Source organism: Balaenoptera physalus (genome assembly GCF_965194825.1).
Source record: "Balaenoptera physalus genome assembly, chromosome: 14".
NCBI lineage: Eukaryota > Metazoa > Chordata > Mammalia > Artiodactyla > Balaenopteridae > Balaenoptera > Balaenoptera physalus.
Window position 1 is genome coordinate 49,780,887 of NC_138893.1, and position 16,034 is coordinate 49,796,920.

A 16,034-nucleotide genomic window follows, 5' to 3' on the forward strand; every position below is an offset into this window, starting at 1 on the left:
GGGCTCATGCCAAGGAGTGCTTCCCAGAACTTTTGCTGCCAGTGTCCTTGTCCCTGCGGTAAGCCACAGCCACCCCCGGCCTCTTAAGGAGACCCTCCAACACTAGCAGGTAGGTCTGGTTCAGTCTTCTATGGGGTCACTGCTCCTTCCCTTGGGTTCCGATGAGCACACTACTTTGTGTGTGCCCTCCAAGAGTGGAGTCTCTGTTTCCCCCAGTCCTGTCGAAGTCTTGCAATCGAATCCCGCTAGCCTTCAACGTCTGATTCTCTAGGAATTCCTCCTCCCATTGCCGGACCGCCAGGTCGGGAAGCCTGATGTGGGGCTCAGAACCTTCACTCTAGTGGGTGGACTTCTGTGGTGTAATTGTTCTCCAGTTTGTGAGTCACCCAGCCAGCAGTTATGGGATTTGATTTTATTGTGATTGTGCCCCTCCTACTGTCTCATTGCAGCTTCTCCTTTGTCTTTGGATGTGGGGTATCTTTTTTGGTGAGTTCCAGTGTCTTCCTGTCGATGACTGTTCAGCAGTTAGTTGTGATTCCGGTGCTCTCACAGGAGGGAGTGAGCACACGATCTTCTCCTCCACCATCTTGAACCAATCCAATATTTATTTATTTATTTTTGGCTGTGTCGGGTCTTAGTTGGGTCATGTGGGATCTTTCATTGCAGCGCCCAGTCTTCTCCCTAGTTGCGGCTCGCAGGCTTTGTAGTTGTGGTGCGCGGGCTTAGTTGCACCTCAGCATGTGGGATCTTAGTTCCCTGACCAGGGATCAAACCCGCATCCCCTGCATTGGAAGGTGGATTCTTAACCACTGGACCACCTGGGAAGTCCCATAAATGTTCTTTATTGTTCAAGCCTTTTTGAGGTGAGTTTTCTGTAACTTGTGGTCAAAGGCATCCTAATGGACGCAGAATATCATAAAATCAGGCCTAGGGTTCTCTGGCCCTTGGAGTGCTTTTCCTTTGTGCAGCCTTCCCCAAGTCAGGATAAATCTCATTTTCCTCTCCCAAGGAAGCACTGTTCCTTTGACAGCAAAAGGTCTTCGGTGTGAGACTGGGAGTTTGTGGCAGTTATGGAGGTGCACCACCCAGATCTCCCTTCAAGGAGGAACTTACCATGTGGCTGCCCTTTGGAGCTGAAACCGTGCTCTTCACAGCGCTGGCTAGTGGCTGAGCATAGCGGGGGTGCGAAGCCTGGCCTCTTCTGCCCAGTGTAGGACTCCTCTAACCAGCAGTCTTTCCTCTAGAGCCTTTTCTTGCCCAGTGCCGCTCTTCCCTCTTCTCCCTTTCACAGACACCATTGCCCCCCACCCCGTACTGCTCGCACACCTCACTGTCTCAGCATCTGCTTCCCAGAGGACCCAACTGGCACAGAGTGGAAGATCACTAACGATTCCATCTGAGGGACTTGTCCAGCCTGGTCTGAAAATAGAAGACCTACTTTCTCCTCCTTGTCATTCTATATCTTTCTAAACATATTCCTAATATCTTGAGCACCAGATCAGTAGACACTCAATTATTTAACAACGAAGTGTCTCTTAATGCCAGCTCAGCTGCTTTGTACTGGAGGCCTTGAGTTCCTTATCTCAGGCAAGATAATCCTCAGGGAAGTCCCAAGAGATGGGTACAAGTATCCTTATTTAACAGATGAGGAAACTGAGTCCTGAAATGTTAGGTGGTATCCAAGGTCACATCATCAGAAAGTGGCAGATCTCATTTTATTCAGAGCTGGTCGTTACCCCCTCAGAGAGCCCTGCCTTCCTGTCTAGCTCCATTGTTCTCTACTCCTCTGCCCCACTTTACCGCTCTCTGAAATTACTGTTGCGTTTAGTGTCTGTCTCTCTGAAAGGGAACCTTTCCAGGGCAGCTGTCCTATCTTTTTTTTTTTATAAATTTATTTTATTTTTGGCTGCATTGGGTCTTCGTTGCTGTGCACAGGCTTTCTCTAGCTGCAGTGAGCAGGGGCCACTCTTCATTGCGGTGTGCGGGCTTCTCACTGTGGAGGCTTCTCTTGTTGCGGAGCATGGGCTTTAGGCGCGTGGGCTTCAGTGGTTGTGTCATGCAGGCTCAGTAGTTGTGGCACGCAGTCTCCAGAGCTCAGGCTCAGTAGTTGTGGTGCACAGGCTTAGTTGCTCCGTGGCATGTGGGATCTTCCCAGACCAGGGCTCAAACCCAGGTCCCCTGCATTGGCAGGTGGATTCTTAACCACTGTGCTACCAGGGAAGCCCACGGTCCTGTCTTATTTACTGCTGTAACCCCAAAATCTAGAACAATATCTGACTCTGAGCAGTATTCAACTAGTCACTGAACGGATTAATAAAGGTAACTAAGCTCATTTTTTTTTTTTTTTTTTACTGTGAGATAATGAATGTTTGTTGTTTTAAGCCATTAAGTCATGGGGTAACTTGTTAAGGCAGTGATAGATAAAAACATTGTGCAGGTATTATCCACTGAACATCTTAAATAATCAAACCTTTTCTGCCAGCCATTGGGAAAACTCCTAGATTTGGAGTTGAAAGGATCCCCGGGTCAGCTGAGCCCCTGGGCCTTCAGTCAAGGTAACCAAGCCCCAGCATGAGCTCATCCAGGTGGGTAGGTTTCAGACCAAGGTTTAATGCTGTGTGCATTCACACATCAAAACTATAGAAAGTCTAAGTTGCGCTGTGGACTTCCTTGAGGTTGGTCCACCCCAAGAGCTTGGGCTGCTCCAGACTCAGATGGAAGGAGGCAGCACCACTAGATACCAGAGGAGGGGTCTGAGGGGGTTTGTTTTCATTAATTGTTCTTCTTAAACTTGCCGTTGAAGTAGGGCACCCAGTCCAGAATCAGCCCCAGTCGGTGGCCCACACCAGCCCCGTGGTACCTGCCGTGGGAATCCAGTTTCTGGCCAGCTTCTGGCAGTGTGGGCCCAGGAGTCTGCTTAGCCTCACGGTGCCAGCGTCCCAGCTCGGGGTGACCCTAGCCCCGGGGCCACCTGCTGAAACTAAACTCATCTTTAAGGCATGTTTATATTCATTGTTTTAATAATAATCTGCCACATTTGAACAACACTCCACAGTTTACAAAGTGTTTCCACGGTCATCTCACGTGGTCTTCATAGAAATCTCTGAGGTAGAACTGACACTGTTCCTTCTTCTTCAGGGTCTTCTCACACTTGCTGGTCCTTCTGCCTGGAATGCTTCCTCCACCCCCATTATTTGCCTGCATCACTCTCTGCCTCCTTCTTTGTCACTTCCTAAGAAGGCTGACCCTGATCCTGCAGCCCAGGTTAGGAACCTGGTGTTACACACTCTCTTCGCACAATGGTAGTTAAATAATTAGGTAATTACTTTATGACTGGCTCCCCCACTAGCTGAGGCTCCATGAGGACAGGGCTTTGTCGTACCTGTATATGTCACATACCACTGTGCCTGACACACTATGGTGCTCATTATACATGTATATGTGTGTGTGTGTGTGTATGAATATCTATGCGTATATACGTATATGTATAAAATGAACGATTTTCACTTGATAGACGAGGAAATCAAAAGCCTACAGTCTAAGCCACTGTGGGAAGCTGTTTTGTTTGTTACCCACAGTAAGAAATTTATTATTCATCATGACCCCAGGAAACATGCATCCACACACACATACAATAGGGGTTAACTTAATGTGAACTAAGCACTGATATATTCTATTCTACTCAACTTGACTTCATTAAAAAATATTTAGTTCTAATCTATTTCATTTATTTCATGACCAATTAATGTGTGAACAACCTTGGCCTAAGTGACTTGCTCAAGGTCATCTTACTAGTATAGTGGTGGGATTGGGAGAATAATCCAGTATTTCCCATCTATGACTCTCTAGTGGGTTTCTTGCCCTAAGGCAAAACTATCACAAAAGTCTTGTGTCAGTTTTGGTAACCAAAGAACAAATTTGTTCTTTTGCTTTTCAGTCGCAGTTAAGGCAAGGCTGGTCTCACCATCTGTAGGCATTTCAATTTGGTTTGTCCAGATACCTTGGTTCTCTGCAATGCAGCTGTCCAGAAGGCTCTTCCTAGAAGCTCCAAAGGGAAGGATTTAGCCCTAATGGGTGGCACACCCAGACTTGCTGGAATTCTCATCCAAATTACACCAAACATGAACATATGGACAAAGGCGCATGGCATATTAAATGATTTACTGGGGTCAAAGATCAAGTCAATGGCAGACATCCTCAGGGTCTGCTAGGCTAAGACACAGGGAAGCCCCTGCTAGGCAGGGCCATCAGCCTGGACCTGGTCAGCCATCAGCCAGTTAATCTACAACGGCACCTTCTTTTCCTACCAGAGGGAGGCTTGACTTGAACTCCTGGGAGACCTGCCTTCTTGGAAGCTAGATTTCTCTGCTTCAGAGTCTAATTTAGCTGGTATTGGACTCAGAAAGCCTAGAGAAAGCTGAAACTTGTTTATTTGTTCTTTTATTCCTGGATTTATAACTTGACCTAATATACTGTATGTCTGTACATGTGTTGATCTCAAAAAATGTTTGAGCTTGCCTGCTTCTCAGGCCATGTTGGCAGGCAGCTGTTAAAGCCATCAGTGATGTTTGCTTCCAGTTACAAAAGAAAACATTCTCTATTTGGGGCTGTGTTGTTGTTTTTTTCTTTCCTGATTTAAAAGGGGGAAATATGTTTCCCAGTAGAGGTGTGGGCCCCCCCATCCCCTTCTAGGGCTAAGAATGACTAAGAAACCTTTTCGGCACACCTGGTTCATCATCTTTCTAATATTCAAACTCTTTTTCTCTCCCTCTGGAAGTATTCTTAGGGGATTTGGTTTAAAATTATTTGAGCAACTGGGCAGGTTTTCTCCCTTCCCTGAGGATACCAGTTTATGGTTCAACATCTCCCTTAAACTCTGGTGTGTTTTTAGCTCAGAAAGAGCCAGGTTGTATCCCATTATCAGGTGCACTGATGAAATAACTGCTGATGGGACCAAGAAAACATGAGTAATTCTAACCTCTGCCCAGAACCTTTGAAGGAATGCATAAACCCTGACCTTGCTTTGGTGCTTTGGAGAGACCATCTGGGGAAAACTTCATTTCCCAAAATATATATGAAATTGAGAGTTCCTCTGGCTGGGAAGTAGGAAAAACCATATGGCAAATGTGGGGTTTGCATATGCAAGTATTTGTTTCCGAGAAAACGATTTAAACATGGTAAGTACACTCTTGAAGGACTGACCTGTACCCTGGGGAAAAGCACGGGAGGAGACGGAGGTGGAGAAGAGTGAGGAATAGAGAAGCCAGACTTTAGCTGGGAAACAGGACACAGGGCAGGATGACTTGCTGGAAGTTGGAGGTGCCTTTGGAAGTGTCAGACCAAAGTTCAGTAACCAGTTGGAGGCAAGAGAGGCAGGGAAGTTTGAAAATGAGGAATGGGAGCCTGTAGGGAAGATGTGGCTGCCTAAATGAAAGAGGCTTGGAGGACAAAAAAAAAAGACTTGACAAATAGTACCTCAGAGGAATCCAGGGATGGTTAGGATCCCTCAAAAGACAGCTTTGACTCAAAATCGAAGATGTGATCTGGGCCACTACATGAAAGGTCTCAGTAATCCCAGGATTTCTGACTACAGGACATAGTCAAGTTGAAATTGCTAAGCCACCAAGCTAATGTGCTAATCACCTGAACTGAATGACTCTAAGAAACAAGACTTTTAAATGGTATCTTTTTTAAAATTTCAGATTCCAATTGTTCATTCCCGGTATATAGGAAAGCAATTGGTTTTTGTATACTGACTTTCTAAGACGGAATCTCTCTCCATTTATTTAGATCTTCTTTTATTTCTTTCATCAGTGCTCTGTAGTTTTCTACATATAGATCCTGTACATGTTTTGTTAGATTTTATACCTAAGTATTTATATTTTTTGGTGCTATTGTAAATGGTATTTAAAAATAATTTCAAATCCCAATTGTTCATTGCTGGTCTCTAGGAAAGCATAAGAAACTAGACTTTTGTCTTAACTGCCGTTTTGAGCTTGTACCCAAAGACACTCTTAGTGAGGGAAAGCTGGGGCAGGATGGGTCAGTAATCACAGCTGTCCCCCTCACCATCTTTCCCTCCTTCCTCACTCTGTAAATATTTGTTTATTTCATTTGACCGAGTTGATGTTATGCCAAAGAACTTCTAGGGAGGGGTGGGTACTGTTGAGAAATAAGGGAAAACGTGTAAGTCTTGAGGTTAAGATCTTTGGAGGAGAGATTTTTGAGGTCTTAGTGTTTGAGACAGAATGGTGGGTGTGGGAAAATTAGAGGTAGCAGCATCATGAAAAGGGAGAGAGGGCTTCACCAGACGACGTGGGTAAAAATGAAGGCATATTATGCCTGGCGTTATATGTAACAATCTACCAAAATAGTATGTGAATTGACATCAAACTCCCATTTTTGGCTCAGAGTAATTAGAGTATAATTAAGTCATTGCTGTGTTAACGTTTATGCTAATGTTGGTTTCAGAAAACAACCAGACTGCAAACATGAACAGTCTCTGTGTGACTTGGGGTTCGTTGCTGACTTGATGCTTGTTGCTTGTGACAAAGTGGGGCTTTCAGTGGAAACTGGGTTGAGAAAAATGAGAAGATTCTAGGGAGGGAAAAATTAGGAATTTGGGTTTAGCAGATACAAATGACTATACATAAAATAGATAAACAACAAAGTCCTCCTGTACAGCACAGGGAAGTATATTCAATATCTTGTAATAACCTATAATGAAAAAGAATAGGTAGATATACATATAAAACTGAATCACTTTGCTGTACACCAGAAACTAACATAACATTGTAAATCAACTATACTTAAATTTAAAAAAAATTTTTTTTAATGAGAAGATTCTATCCCCAACCTTTTTATCCCCCAGTGCCTAGCAAGGTACCTGGGAAGTAGTTCTCAATACATGTATATTGAACAAATCTGGAAGCAACTCAGCAAATTTAACTTTAATGCCCATGTGTCCAAGGTGGGGGCAGGATAGAGATGAGTTTAAGCAACTGTTATTAACATAATCGAGGATAACAGTTAAATCAAGATTCATGTGGCTTTCAGGGATTTTTACTGACAACAGGTAAGACCGACACTCTGGACAGAAGGCAGTAGCTCTCTCAGTGATTGAGGTAGCTGAAGACATGGCTCTGCTTTGGTGTCTGTGGACTCATACCTTCCCTAAATCTGCAGAATGTCTGCTGAGCTGTCACAGAATGAAATGTGTAGCTAGGGAGATATGTTGGTGTGCTGGAGGACCATGTAGTGATAGGATGGCCCTTAGAATCTCTTCTAATCAGGATCACCTATGGTTCCTTTGAGTGGAAGCCCTTGAGCCTCGAGGGGTGGTGCAGAAGGGCAACTAAGAGGTAGCAAGTGCAGTGGGGGAACCACTTCTTTTTTTTAAATTAATTAATTAATTAATTTACTTGGCTGCGTCGGGTCTGTTGAGGCACATGGGATCTTTGTCGTGGCTCGCGCCATCTTTCACTGCGTTGCGAGGGCTCTCTAATTGAGGCGTGTGGGCTCAGTAGTGGCGGGGTGGGCTTAGTTGCCCCATGACATGTGGGATCTTATTTCTACCAGGGATCGAACCCACATTCCCTGCCTTGAAAGGCAGATTCTTAACCTCTGAACCATCAGGGAAGTCCCAAGGGGGAACCATTTCTAAGAGGGCTGCTCTGAGTTGTGATTACTTGGTGTATAAGGGAAAGGACGTCTTCCCACCAAAGGCCCAGCTTTCATTCTGAGTCCCAGGGAAATAATTTACGCAAAGTTTTGACCTGGAACATTTCCCCAAGAACTGGCATATCATGTACATGTCTTTCATGCCTCTGAAAACACTAAATAAGTTTCTTTAGGTGGTTACTATACCCAAGAACACCACCATTTTCTTCTTAGGCAGGGACCTAAAATTCAATAATAATATTACTTCACAGAGGGACAAATGTCCATTAACAGTTAAATAAGGAGGTAGGTTTTATTGTGTGAGGTCAAGCGCATGAGCTTTGCAATCAGTCGAGTTGAGTTCAGTTTTCAGTTCTGCCATACACTAGCTTTGTGGCTTTTGACAAATCACTTGACCTCTCTGAGTCTGAGAAATAGGGATGATAATTACAATAATATCCATTTCGTTGACCTTATAGGTTGTTGTAAGCAGTAAAGTACTATACATTAATTTTGATTATTGTTGGGGCACAATTGGTATCAGGACTCCCTGAAAATTGTCCCAGGAGAGAGTCCATTTAGAAGGATTGGCCTGCCGAATGAATAGTCTAGTCAAGGAGTGCTAAGAATTTTCACGGGAGGGCTTGAAACATGAATTTGCTTTGATGGGTGGGTGGGATTCGGATTCAAGAGAACTTTTCCAGAAAGAGAACAGGTGGGAGCAAATGCTCAGAGGCCAGGATAAACAAGATATTCATGTCACCTATCAAACACTCCCTGCAGGCTCTGCATTTCAACTTCTTTTACGTGCTGTTGTCTAGTTTAACATATACATAATAACACAGTGAATTAGGCTTTGTCATCCCTATTTTACAGATGATGAAACTGAGCCTCAGTAAGATTAAGTGTTTTGCCCAAGGTCACCTAATAAAGCAATGGCAGAGCCAGGGCTCAAATCCAGATTATCCGTACCAAATCCAAAATTCCTTCCACAGTATACGCTGCTTGTTTGGAATACAGCAAATAGTTTCAGTTTGGATGGAACGGAAAGTTTCATGCTGGGGCACTGAGGATGGAAAGAGGTCAGGGTAAACCAGAATACTGAGGCGCGGCAAAGGGGTTTGTACTGACCACGAAGCCTAGAGTGGCAAAGGTCTGTGAGCAGTGAGCAACATAACTAAAGATTGTCCAGGATTTCCAAGTTCAAGGCTCTGTGGAGGCATAGGCTGTACCAACTCATAATTAGGCAGTTCAGAAGGGAGAAAGCTACCCCCTTGTCATTTATTCCTGAATGATTCCTCCTCTTGAACTTATTTTCTCGATTGTGTTATTCCTGAGTACTCTTAAATACTGCAATTTCCACCCCACAGATAGCATCATATTTCAGTAATGAGCAAAGTGAAAAAGATTCAGCTTGGTCCTGGATCCAGTAGTGAACTACAGTGAGGAAAGTGCTCACACAAAGACTATTCTAGGACCCTGAGTACCACTGAATCAAGCCTTCCTGTAAGAGGCTTCTACATTCTTTTCCTAAGCTGAAGGTTTCAGTGTAGGTCAATGGTGAAAGACAAATTGCTGGAGGGCTAACAGACAATGCCCACTCCTTACATTGTGTGAGGGAATTTCTCCACTGATTAAGTAGTAGTTTGCTTGGGGTCTTAAGTGTGTAGCTGCAGTAGCAATTCTTTCTGTCCTTCAATCCCTCCTTTTTAACTGAATTTTAAACTGGATGCTGATCTTCAAAGCTTTAACAAATGTATATGCCCTATGACCCAGCAGTATCACTGTTAGGAATTTATCAGCAAATTCAACAATGTGAATATGGAGTGCTCTTTATAATGCCAAAACATTGGAAACACCTGTTTCCAACAATAGGGAATTGGTTGAGTAAATTGTGGTACATCTTATTCAGTGGAATGCTATGCAGCCATTAAAGTGATATTGTTGAAGAATATTTAATGACAGAAAATGTCAACCCCCATGGCACATCAAAATTCTTAGGTAGAATTGATATAATATGATCCCTTGGATATGCAACCACATTAGCTCTGTCACCACCTGACCTTCAACTCCTAACCTTACACCTGGGATGCTGGAGATGTTGGAATTAATGAGCAAATCAGCAATTCCCAGCATTTTCTACCTAGTGCCATGTCATCTTTAACCAAAGGTGCAACTGTGTGTAAAATAAGTAAAGTTCTTGAATTTGCTAAAACGAGTTACATCACAAAGGCTCTCCAGTTAAAAAATAAAATAAAAAAGAGAAAGGAAAAATCTCCCTTCCCTCTAGCCTCCCCTCAAGCCTCTAATCTCATCTACGAAAAAGAACTGTACTTTACTGTCCACAAAACAGCCTGTTTTCAAAGTGAGAGGAGAATTGCTCCGTGAGGACAGCCATCAGTAACTGCGGTTCATGAATTCCTGCTTGTTTATAGAAAGCAGGGGCTAAGGATAGACACTTTGAAACCACCTGTGAAAGAATTAAAGACCAAGGGGGGCAAAACCCCCATCACAAACAGAATCTCACTGATCAAGTGTGAAAGAAAAGGAAGAAAGAAAAAGCCAAGTAGATCTTTGCAGGCAACCACTAGATGGACATAGAATTCAAAAACATTCTTTAGTGAGATCAAGGATGGCAGGCTTTGAAGCCTGGAGGGCTGGCGAGTCTCAGGAACAGCCTGGCCGTGGCAATCCACACCGAAGCATCCACAGTCTTGCACTTGCTGGAGTAAAGCATTTAAATTGGAACAATGTCAAATTTCACAGCTATCTTATGTCCAGTGACCTTACGGGACCCCAAAGGAAAGACAGATAAAAAATGATTGTTCTCAACAAGTTCCTGAAAGCGAAGAAGTCACACAGGCAACCTCAAGAAACAACTTCAAAACGAAAATGTCCACAAACTATTGCATGCAGGGCAGCAAGCAAACAATGCTTATTTATTTATTCATCTATTGATTCTTTTTACCGAGAACTCAGCGGTGTGTTCTTACTCTTTACGGAACACACACAAAGATAAATTCCATCTCCACAGTACATTAGTTTATGAGGATGATGTTATTGTGGGAGAGGAAGAGGTCACAACCATCCTGAATTATTTAATCAATTTGAAACAGGTTTTATTGTTATAAAGAAAGTGAGAGATTGTATCAGACCAAAAAAACCCTACACGCAATGCATGACTTTTAGACCAGAATTTCAGTGACACATCACATGCCCTAACTGCGTGTAAGTGAATCATCTTAATTCTTTAAAGAGAAATTTTAAAAGAAATAAACATTACAGATGTAGCTAAAATTCCCTTTCATCATGGCCCCCAAACCTCCTACCTTCCTTCCCAGAGGCAGCCACTACCATGAGTTTGAGGTATATAATTCTGTTCCAGTTTTTTACTTTTACATGCATGTATATGGTCTCTAAAGAATTATGATATTGTTTTTTGTGTTAAATTTTTTTCATGAATGGTATCATACTGTATATACCGCTCTGAATTTATTTTGCTTATTTCACTCAACTTTATGTTTTTTCTACCTGTCCAGACAATTGCTTCATTCCTTTTTTGGACTTAATGTTTTAAAGGAAGAAAATGTTTATTCATACCAGAACAGTTACATGTACCTATATGTTTCTGTCTGACTCTGATTGGGACTCTAAAGTCAGGAGGACTTCTTGGAAGAAGGGAGGCCTACATTCAGTTTCTGAAAGAGGTGAAAAAAATGCTAAGTGACAAAGAATGTCATAGGGCATTTCAGAGAGACCCCTTAAAATAATGTCCTAAACTAGGAATTGTGAGGTTTGCTGTATGATCTTTCCTTCACTATTCAGAATATAGGTTTTATGTCTTTTTTTTTTTTTACATTTTGGTTAGGTGAAAGTTTCGACTGTGAAAGCTATGTTTAAAAAGGAATGTATACTAATCAAGTCAAGATTCACTAAAACCAACAACTTCAGAAATTCTATAGAACGCTAGCATTTAAGTCCAACAGGTGGACACACAAACCAATTACAAATGAAAGAATCTTTGATCAATGGAGTTGCTGGTGTGTGCTGAATAAAATACATTCAAAATGTATTTGTGGTGTGAGATAAAGATATGGAGGTCACAAGTAAGTGCCGCTTATGTTAGTAGTTTTAATTTTACCTTGTCAGTGCCCCGTGTACAAAACTTGAGAAAGCGAGACTTTGATTTGTTCAAGTTTCCTTAAGGAGGGGCCACAGAATCCTTGAAGCATGATTTGAAAAAGATGGATAAGATATTCCACCCAAAATTCAACATCACCTTTAATCTTGCCCTCTCCTCCTCTAATCCCTAGGTAATGTTTTGTGCTTCTTTTGCAGGAAAGCAATTTTGTTAATCACTTTAGCACCAATTCTTGCATCCCTGGCAATACTCAGAACTGCTTCCATCCAAGTCTTTGATGTGGGAAAGAAACACACACACTCTTTCGCATGTAATCTGAAAACAATTCACCTCTTGCCAATGAATGCACAGCACTCCACTTTAATAGAGAGCAAGTTCTGTGGAGGTTTCTAATCCTTTCTGCCAAAGAAGAGAAGAGAGAGAATCACTCAGGTAGCCCAACCTCATTCAGGAGTTAAAATCACTTGGAATGTTTTGTGGTGTGTGGGCTTTTTAAAAATATCACTTGCTGAAGATTACTGCTCTCAGGGGAAATCAAAACAACTCAAGATCAAAATAAATAAATAAATAAAAAATAAAAAATAAAGATTCCCCATCCCCAACACAAACAGGATATTCTTCTCAACTCAGATAACTCTTGATCTAAGTGTATTACAAGAAACCTGCTTTAATCCCTCAAAGCAATGGTGTTACAGATAAGTAGCGGTAACATAGGTGGCTTAAATTCCAGAAATGTACAAAAGATTTGGCTGGAAATAAAACTAAAAAAGAAAGAAAGCTCAATTCTTCATTGCTGTGACTTGAAGAGGTAAATTTAGGGCAGTAAAAATGCAAAGAATGACCCCTAAAAAAGAAATAGCTATAAAAGTCTAGAATTGTCTTAATGGTCTCGTAGGCTGCTTACAGTGTGTGTCTTAATGTGTGTGTTAGGGATGTGTTTGTGTAAGCATTTTAAGAAAGAGAAATTGTTTTACTGATTTCTGGATCTAATGGGGTTCATTTGAAAATCTCTTTATACATTTTACTATGATATTACAACATTCTGAAGCTTTGTTTCACAAATGACTTTCTTTTATAATTTTTTAATTTCCAGCATTTTATCTCTGTTTAGTCTTTTTTCCTAACATATCCCTGCTTACTTAAATGCAATGAGAAGGACTTTATTCTTTTTCCTTCTGTCAGTAATTGTCATATTTTCACAATCTGCATGTTAATTTTGATCTACCTTCTGACATCCTAGTTAACATATTGCTTATTCCCCCCACCCCCTTCTTCATTGTAGTGCCACTGCAAGGTAGTGGCAATTTCTTTCATTATTCCCGAAATATGCTTGAAAATACTCTTTTACCTTTTTTTAGAGATAATGCTTATTATTCAATAGGTAATACAAATAGTTAATAGTTTAAACTTCAAAAGGTATAAAATAGTGTATAGTAAAAAAAAACCCTGTCCCTTAACCACCCATTTCTCCTCCTTAGAAGCAAACACTGGTACTAGGTTTTGTGTATTTCTCCAGAGAGATTTGGCACATAAAAAGTCAAAGCAGGCAAATATAGTTTCCCACCGTCCCCTGCCATGGCAATATATTATACACACTCTGCGTTTTGCTTTTTTCACTTAATGTATATTAGAGATCCTTCTGTAGCAATGCATCTGATCTGTTCTTCCTCATTCTTTTTCACAGCTGCTTACTATTCTATTCTATGGATGTCCCATGATGTATTTAAACAGTTTGGAATACATTTGTTCCAAACATTTCTATTCTCTGTCTATTCTATTCTTGTTTCTTCTCAGGTTGTTTCTAGGACTCTATCATGGGTACTGCTGAATAAGTAATATGGATTTTAATTGTAACATGGAAGGCTCTTGAAAAAATTAAAAATTTTTATTTTCTAAAATCTTAAAGTCTTTAAAACTTGAAAAAATTATCCAAAGGAATATGGGTTTATAGTTTTCAAAAATCTGACATTATGGAAGTTGTGTGATGCCAAGACTTTTAGTTACTTCCTCTTCATCTCATCATGGATCCCATCCACTTCAACATTTAAAATTCCATTGTTCATTGATTTCCCTATGTGGGTTAACATAGGATACTGAATTGAGAATTTCCTTCTAATAGCTGTTATTAATTTTAATTCTCTTCACCTGCAAAATATTAAATATTGCTTTATACACCTTTAACTGAACACCAATTCAACAGGCTATCTCAATACATGACTAAAGACTCAAATCAGGGAAACTGGAACTTGGGTTGACCTCAACTCTTGGGAGAGCTAGGCAAGCTGTGGGGCCCGATCATAGTGATTCCTCTCCTCTGTTGCATGGTCTGAGTGGTGGAGCTCTTGAGAAATAGATTTTTTTTTTTTTTTTTTTTTTTTTTTTAATGTGGGATCTTCCCGGACCAGGGCTCGAACCCGTGTCCCCCGCATTAGCAGGTGGATTCTTAACCACTGCACCACCAGGGAAGCCCGAGAAATAGATTTTTAAAAATTGAAGTATAGTTGATTTACAATGTTGTGTTAGTTTCTGGTATACAGCAAAGTGATTCATATATATATATATATATATATTCATATTCTTTTCCATTATGGTTTATTGAATAATCCATATCCATTATGGATATTGAATATAGTTCCCCGTGCTATACAGTAGGACCTTGTTATTCACCTTTTTTTGTATATAGTAGTTTGTATCTGCTAATCCCAAACTCCTAATTTATCCCTCCCTCCCCCTTACCCCTTTGGTAACCATAAGTTTGTCTTCTATGTCTGTGAGTCTGTTTCTGTTTTGTAAGTAAGTTCATTTGTATCATTTTTTTAGATTCCACATATAAGTGATATCATATGATATTTTTCTTTGACTTACTTCACTTAGTATGATAATCTCTAGGTCCATCCATGTTGCTACAAATAGCATTCTTTCATTCTTTTTGATGGCTGAGTAGTATTCCACTGTGTATGTATGTATGTATGTATGTATCTATTTATACATACACACACACACACCCCACATCTTCTCCATCCCTTCATCTGTCAGTGGACATTTAGGTTGCTTTCATGTCTAAATAGTGCCGCTATGAACATTGGGGTGCATGTATCTTTTCGAATTAAGAGTTTTCTCCAGATAGATGTCCAGGAGTGGGATTGCTGGATCATATGGCAACTCTGTTTTTAGTTTTTTAAGGAAGCTCCATACTGTTTTCCATAATGGCTGCACCAATTTTTTACATTCCCACCAACAATGTAGAGGGTTCCCTTTTCTCCACACCCTTTCCAGCATTTATTATTTGTAGACATTTTTCTTTTGGCCATACCACGGCTGGTGGGATTTTAGTTCCCTGACCAGGGATTGAACCCAGGCCCTTGGCAGTGAAAGCATGGAGTCCTAACCACTGGACCGCCAGGGAATTCCCTATTTGTAAACTTTTTAATGATGGCCATTCTGACTGGTGTGAGGTGGTACCTCATTATAGTTTTGATTTGCATTGAGAGATTATAGATTAAGCCTCCTGGGTTGTACCACACACCCACTGAGATTGGTCATGCTTGAGGAAGCAAAAGTTCCTTTCTACTTCTTGTTGGCTCCATAGCACCTGGAGGCCCATGCCCTGGCCAAGTGGGGATTTGAACTCCTCGCTCTGTCTCGCCAAGGCTGATATCTGTGCAATTACTGTTTGGTTCTACTTTCAGACTGACTTCAGTTTCAGGTTTTTCATCTGTCCATTTTACTCCTAATTCATGAGCTTCTATCACAGATGTGAAGTTTAATTTCTCTTTGCTCACTCTTTTACCGGGAGACTCTGCTAGCGGAAAGCCTGTCATCTGTTGTGAAGGGGAGCTGGTGTTGACTTGAGGCAACAGAATTGGTGGTCCAGTGGCCGTTTTCCTGTGTTAGGAGCAGGTGGTCTCGCTAAACTCCATGTGTTTGGAAACCTCTCTGACCGGTGGTTGTGCTGCTAAGGAAGAAGAGCTCAAGCTGTACTCCTTTTTCAGGTCAATCTCCTGAACCTGGGAAGATCCCCAGGGGCTAGCTTGGACTTCTTCCTGCTTTTCTCTCCATGGTAGGTTTTAAATGTAGGGGATTTTTCTCATTCACCTTTCCATTTGGGTTTGAAACAGCTGCCATAAGAAAGGGGGAAAAGCACATTATATAGAGTGTATAATTCTTTAGAAGCAGTGACATAGGTTCTCAAAGGATAACAGTTAAATATGGGTCTAAAGGTCATAATTCTCTT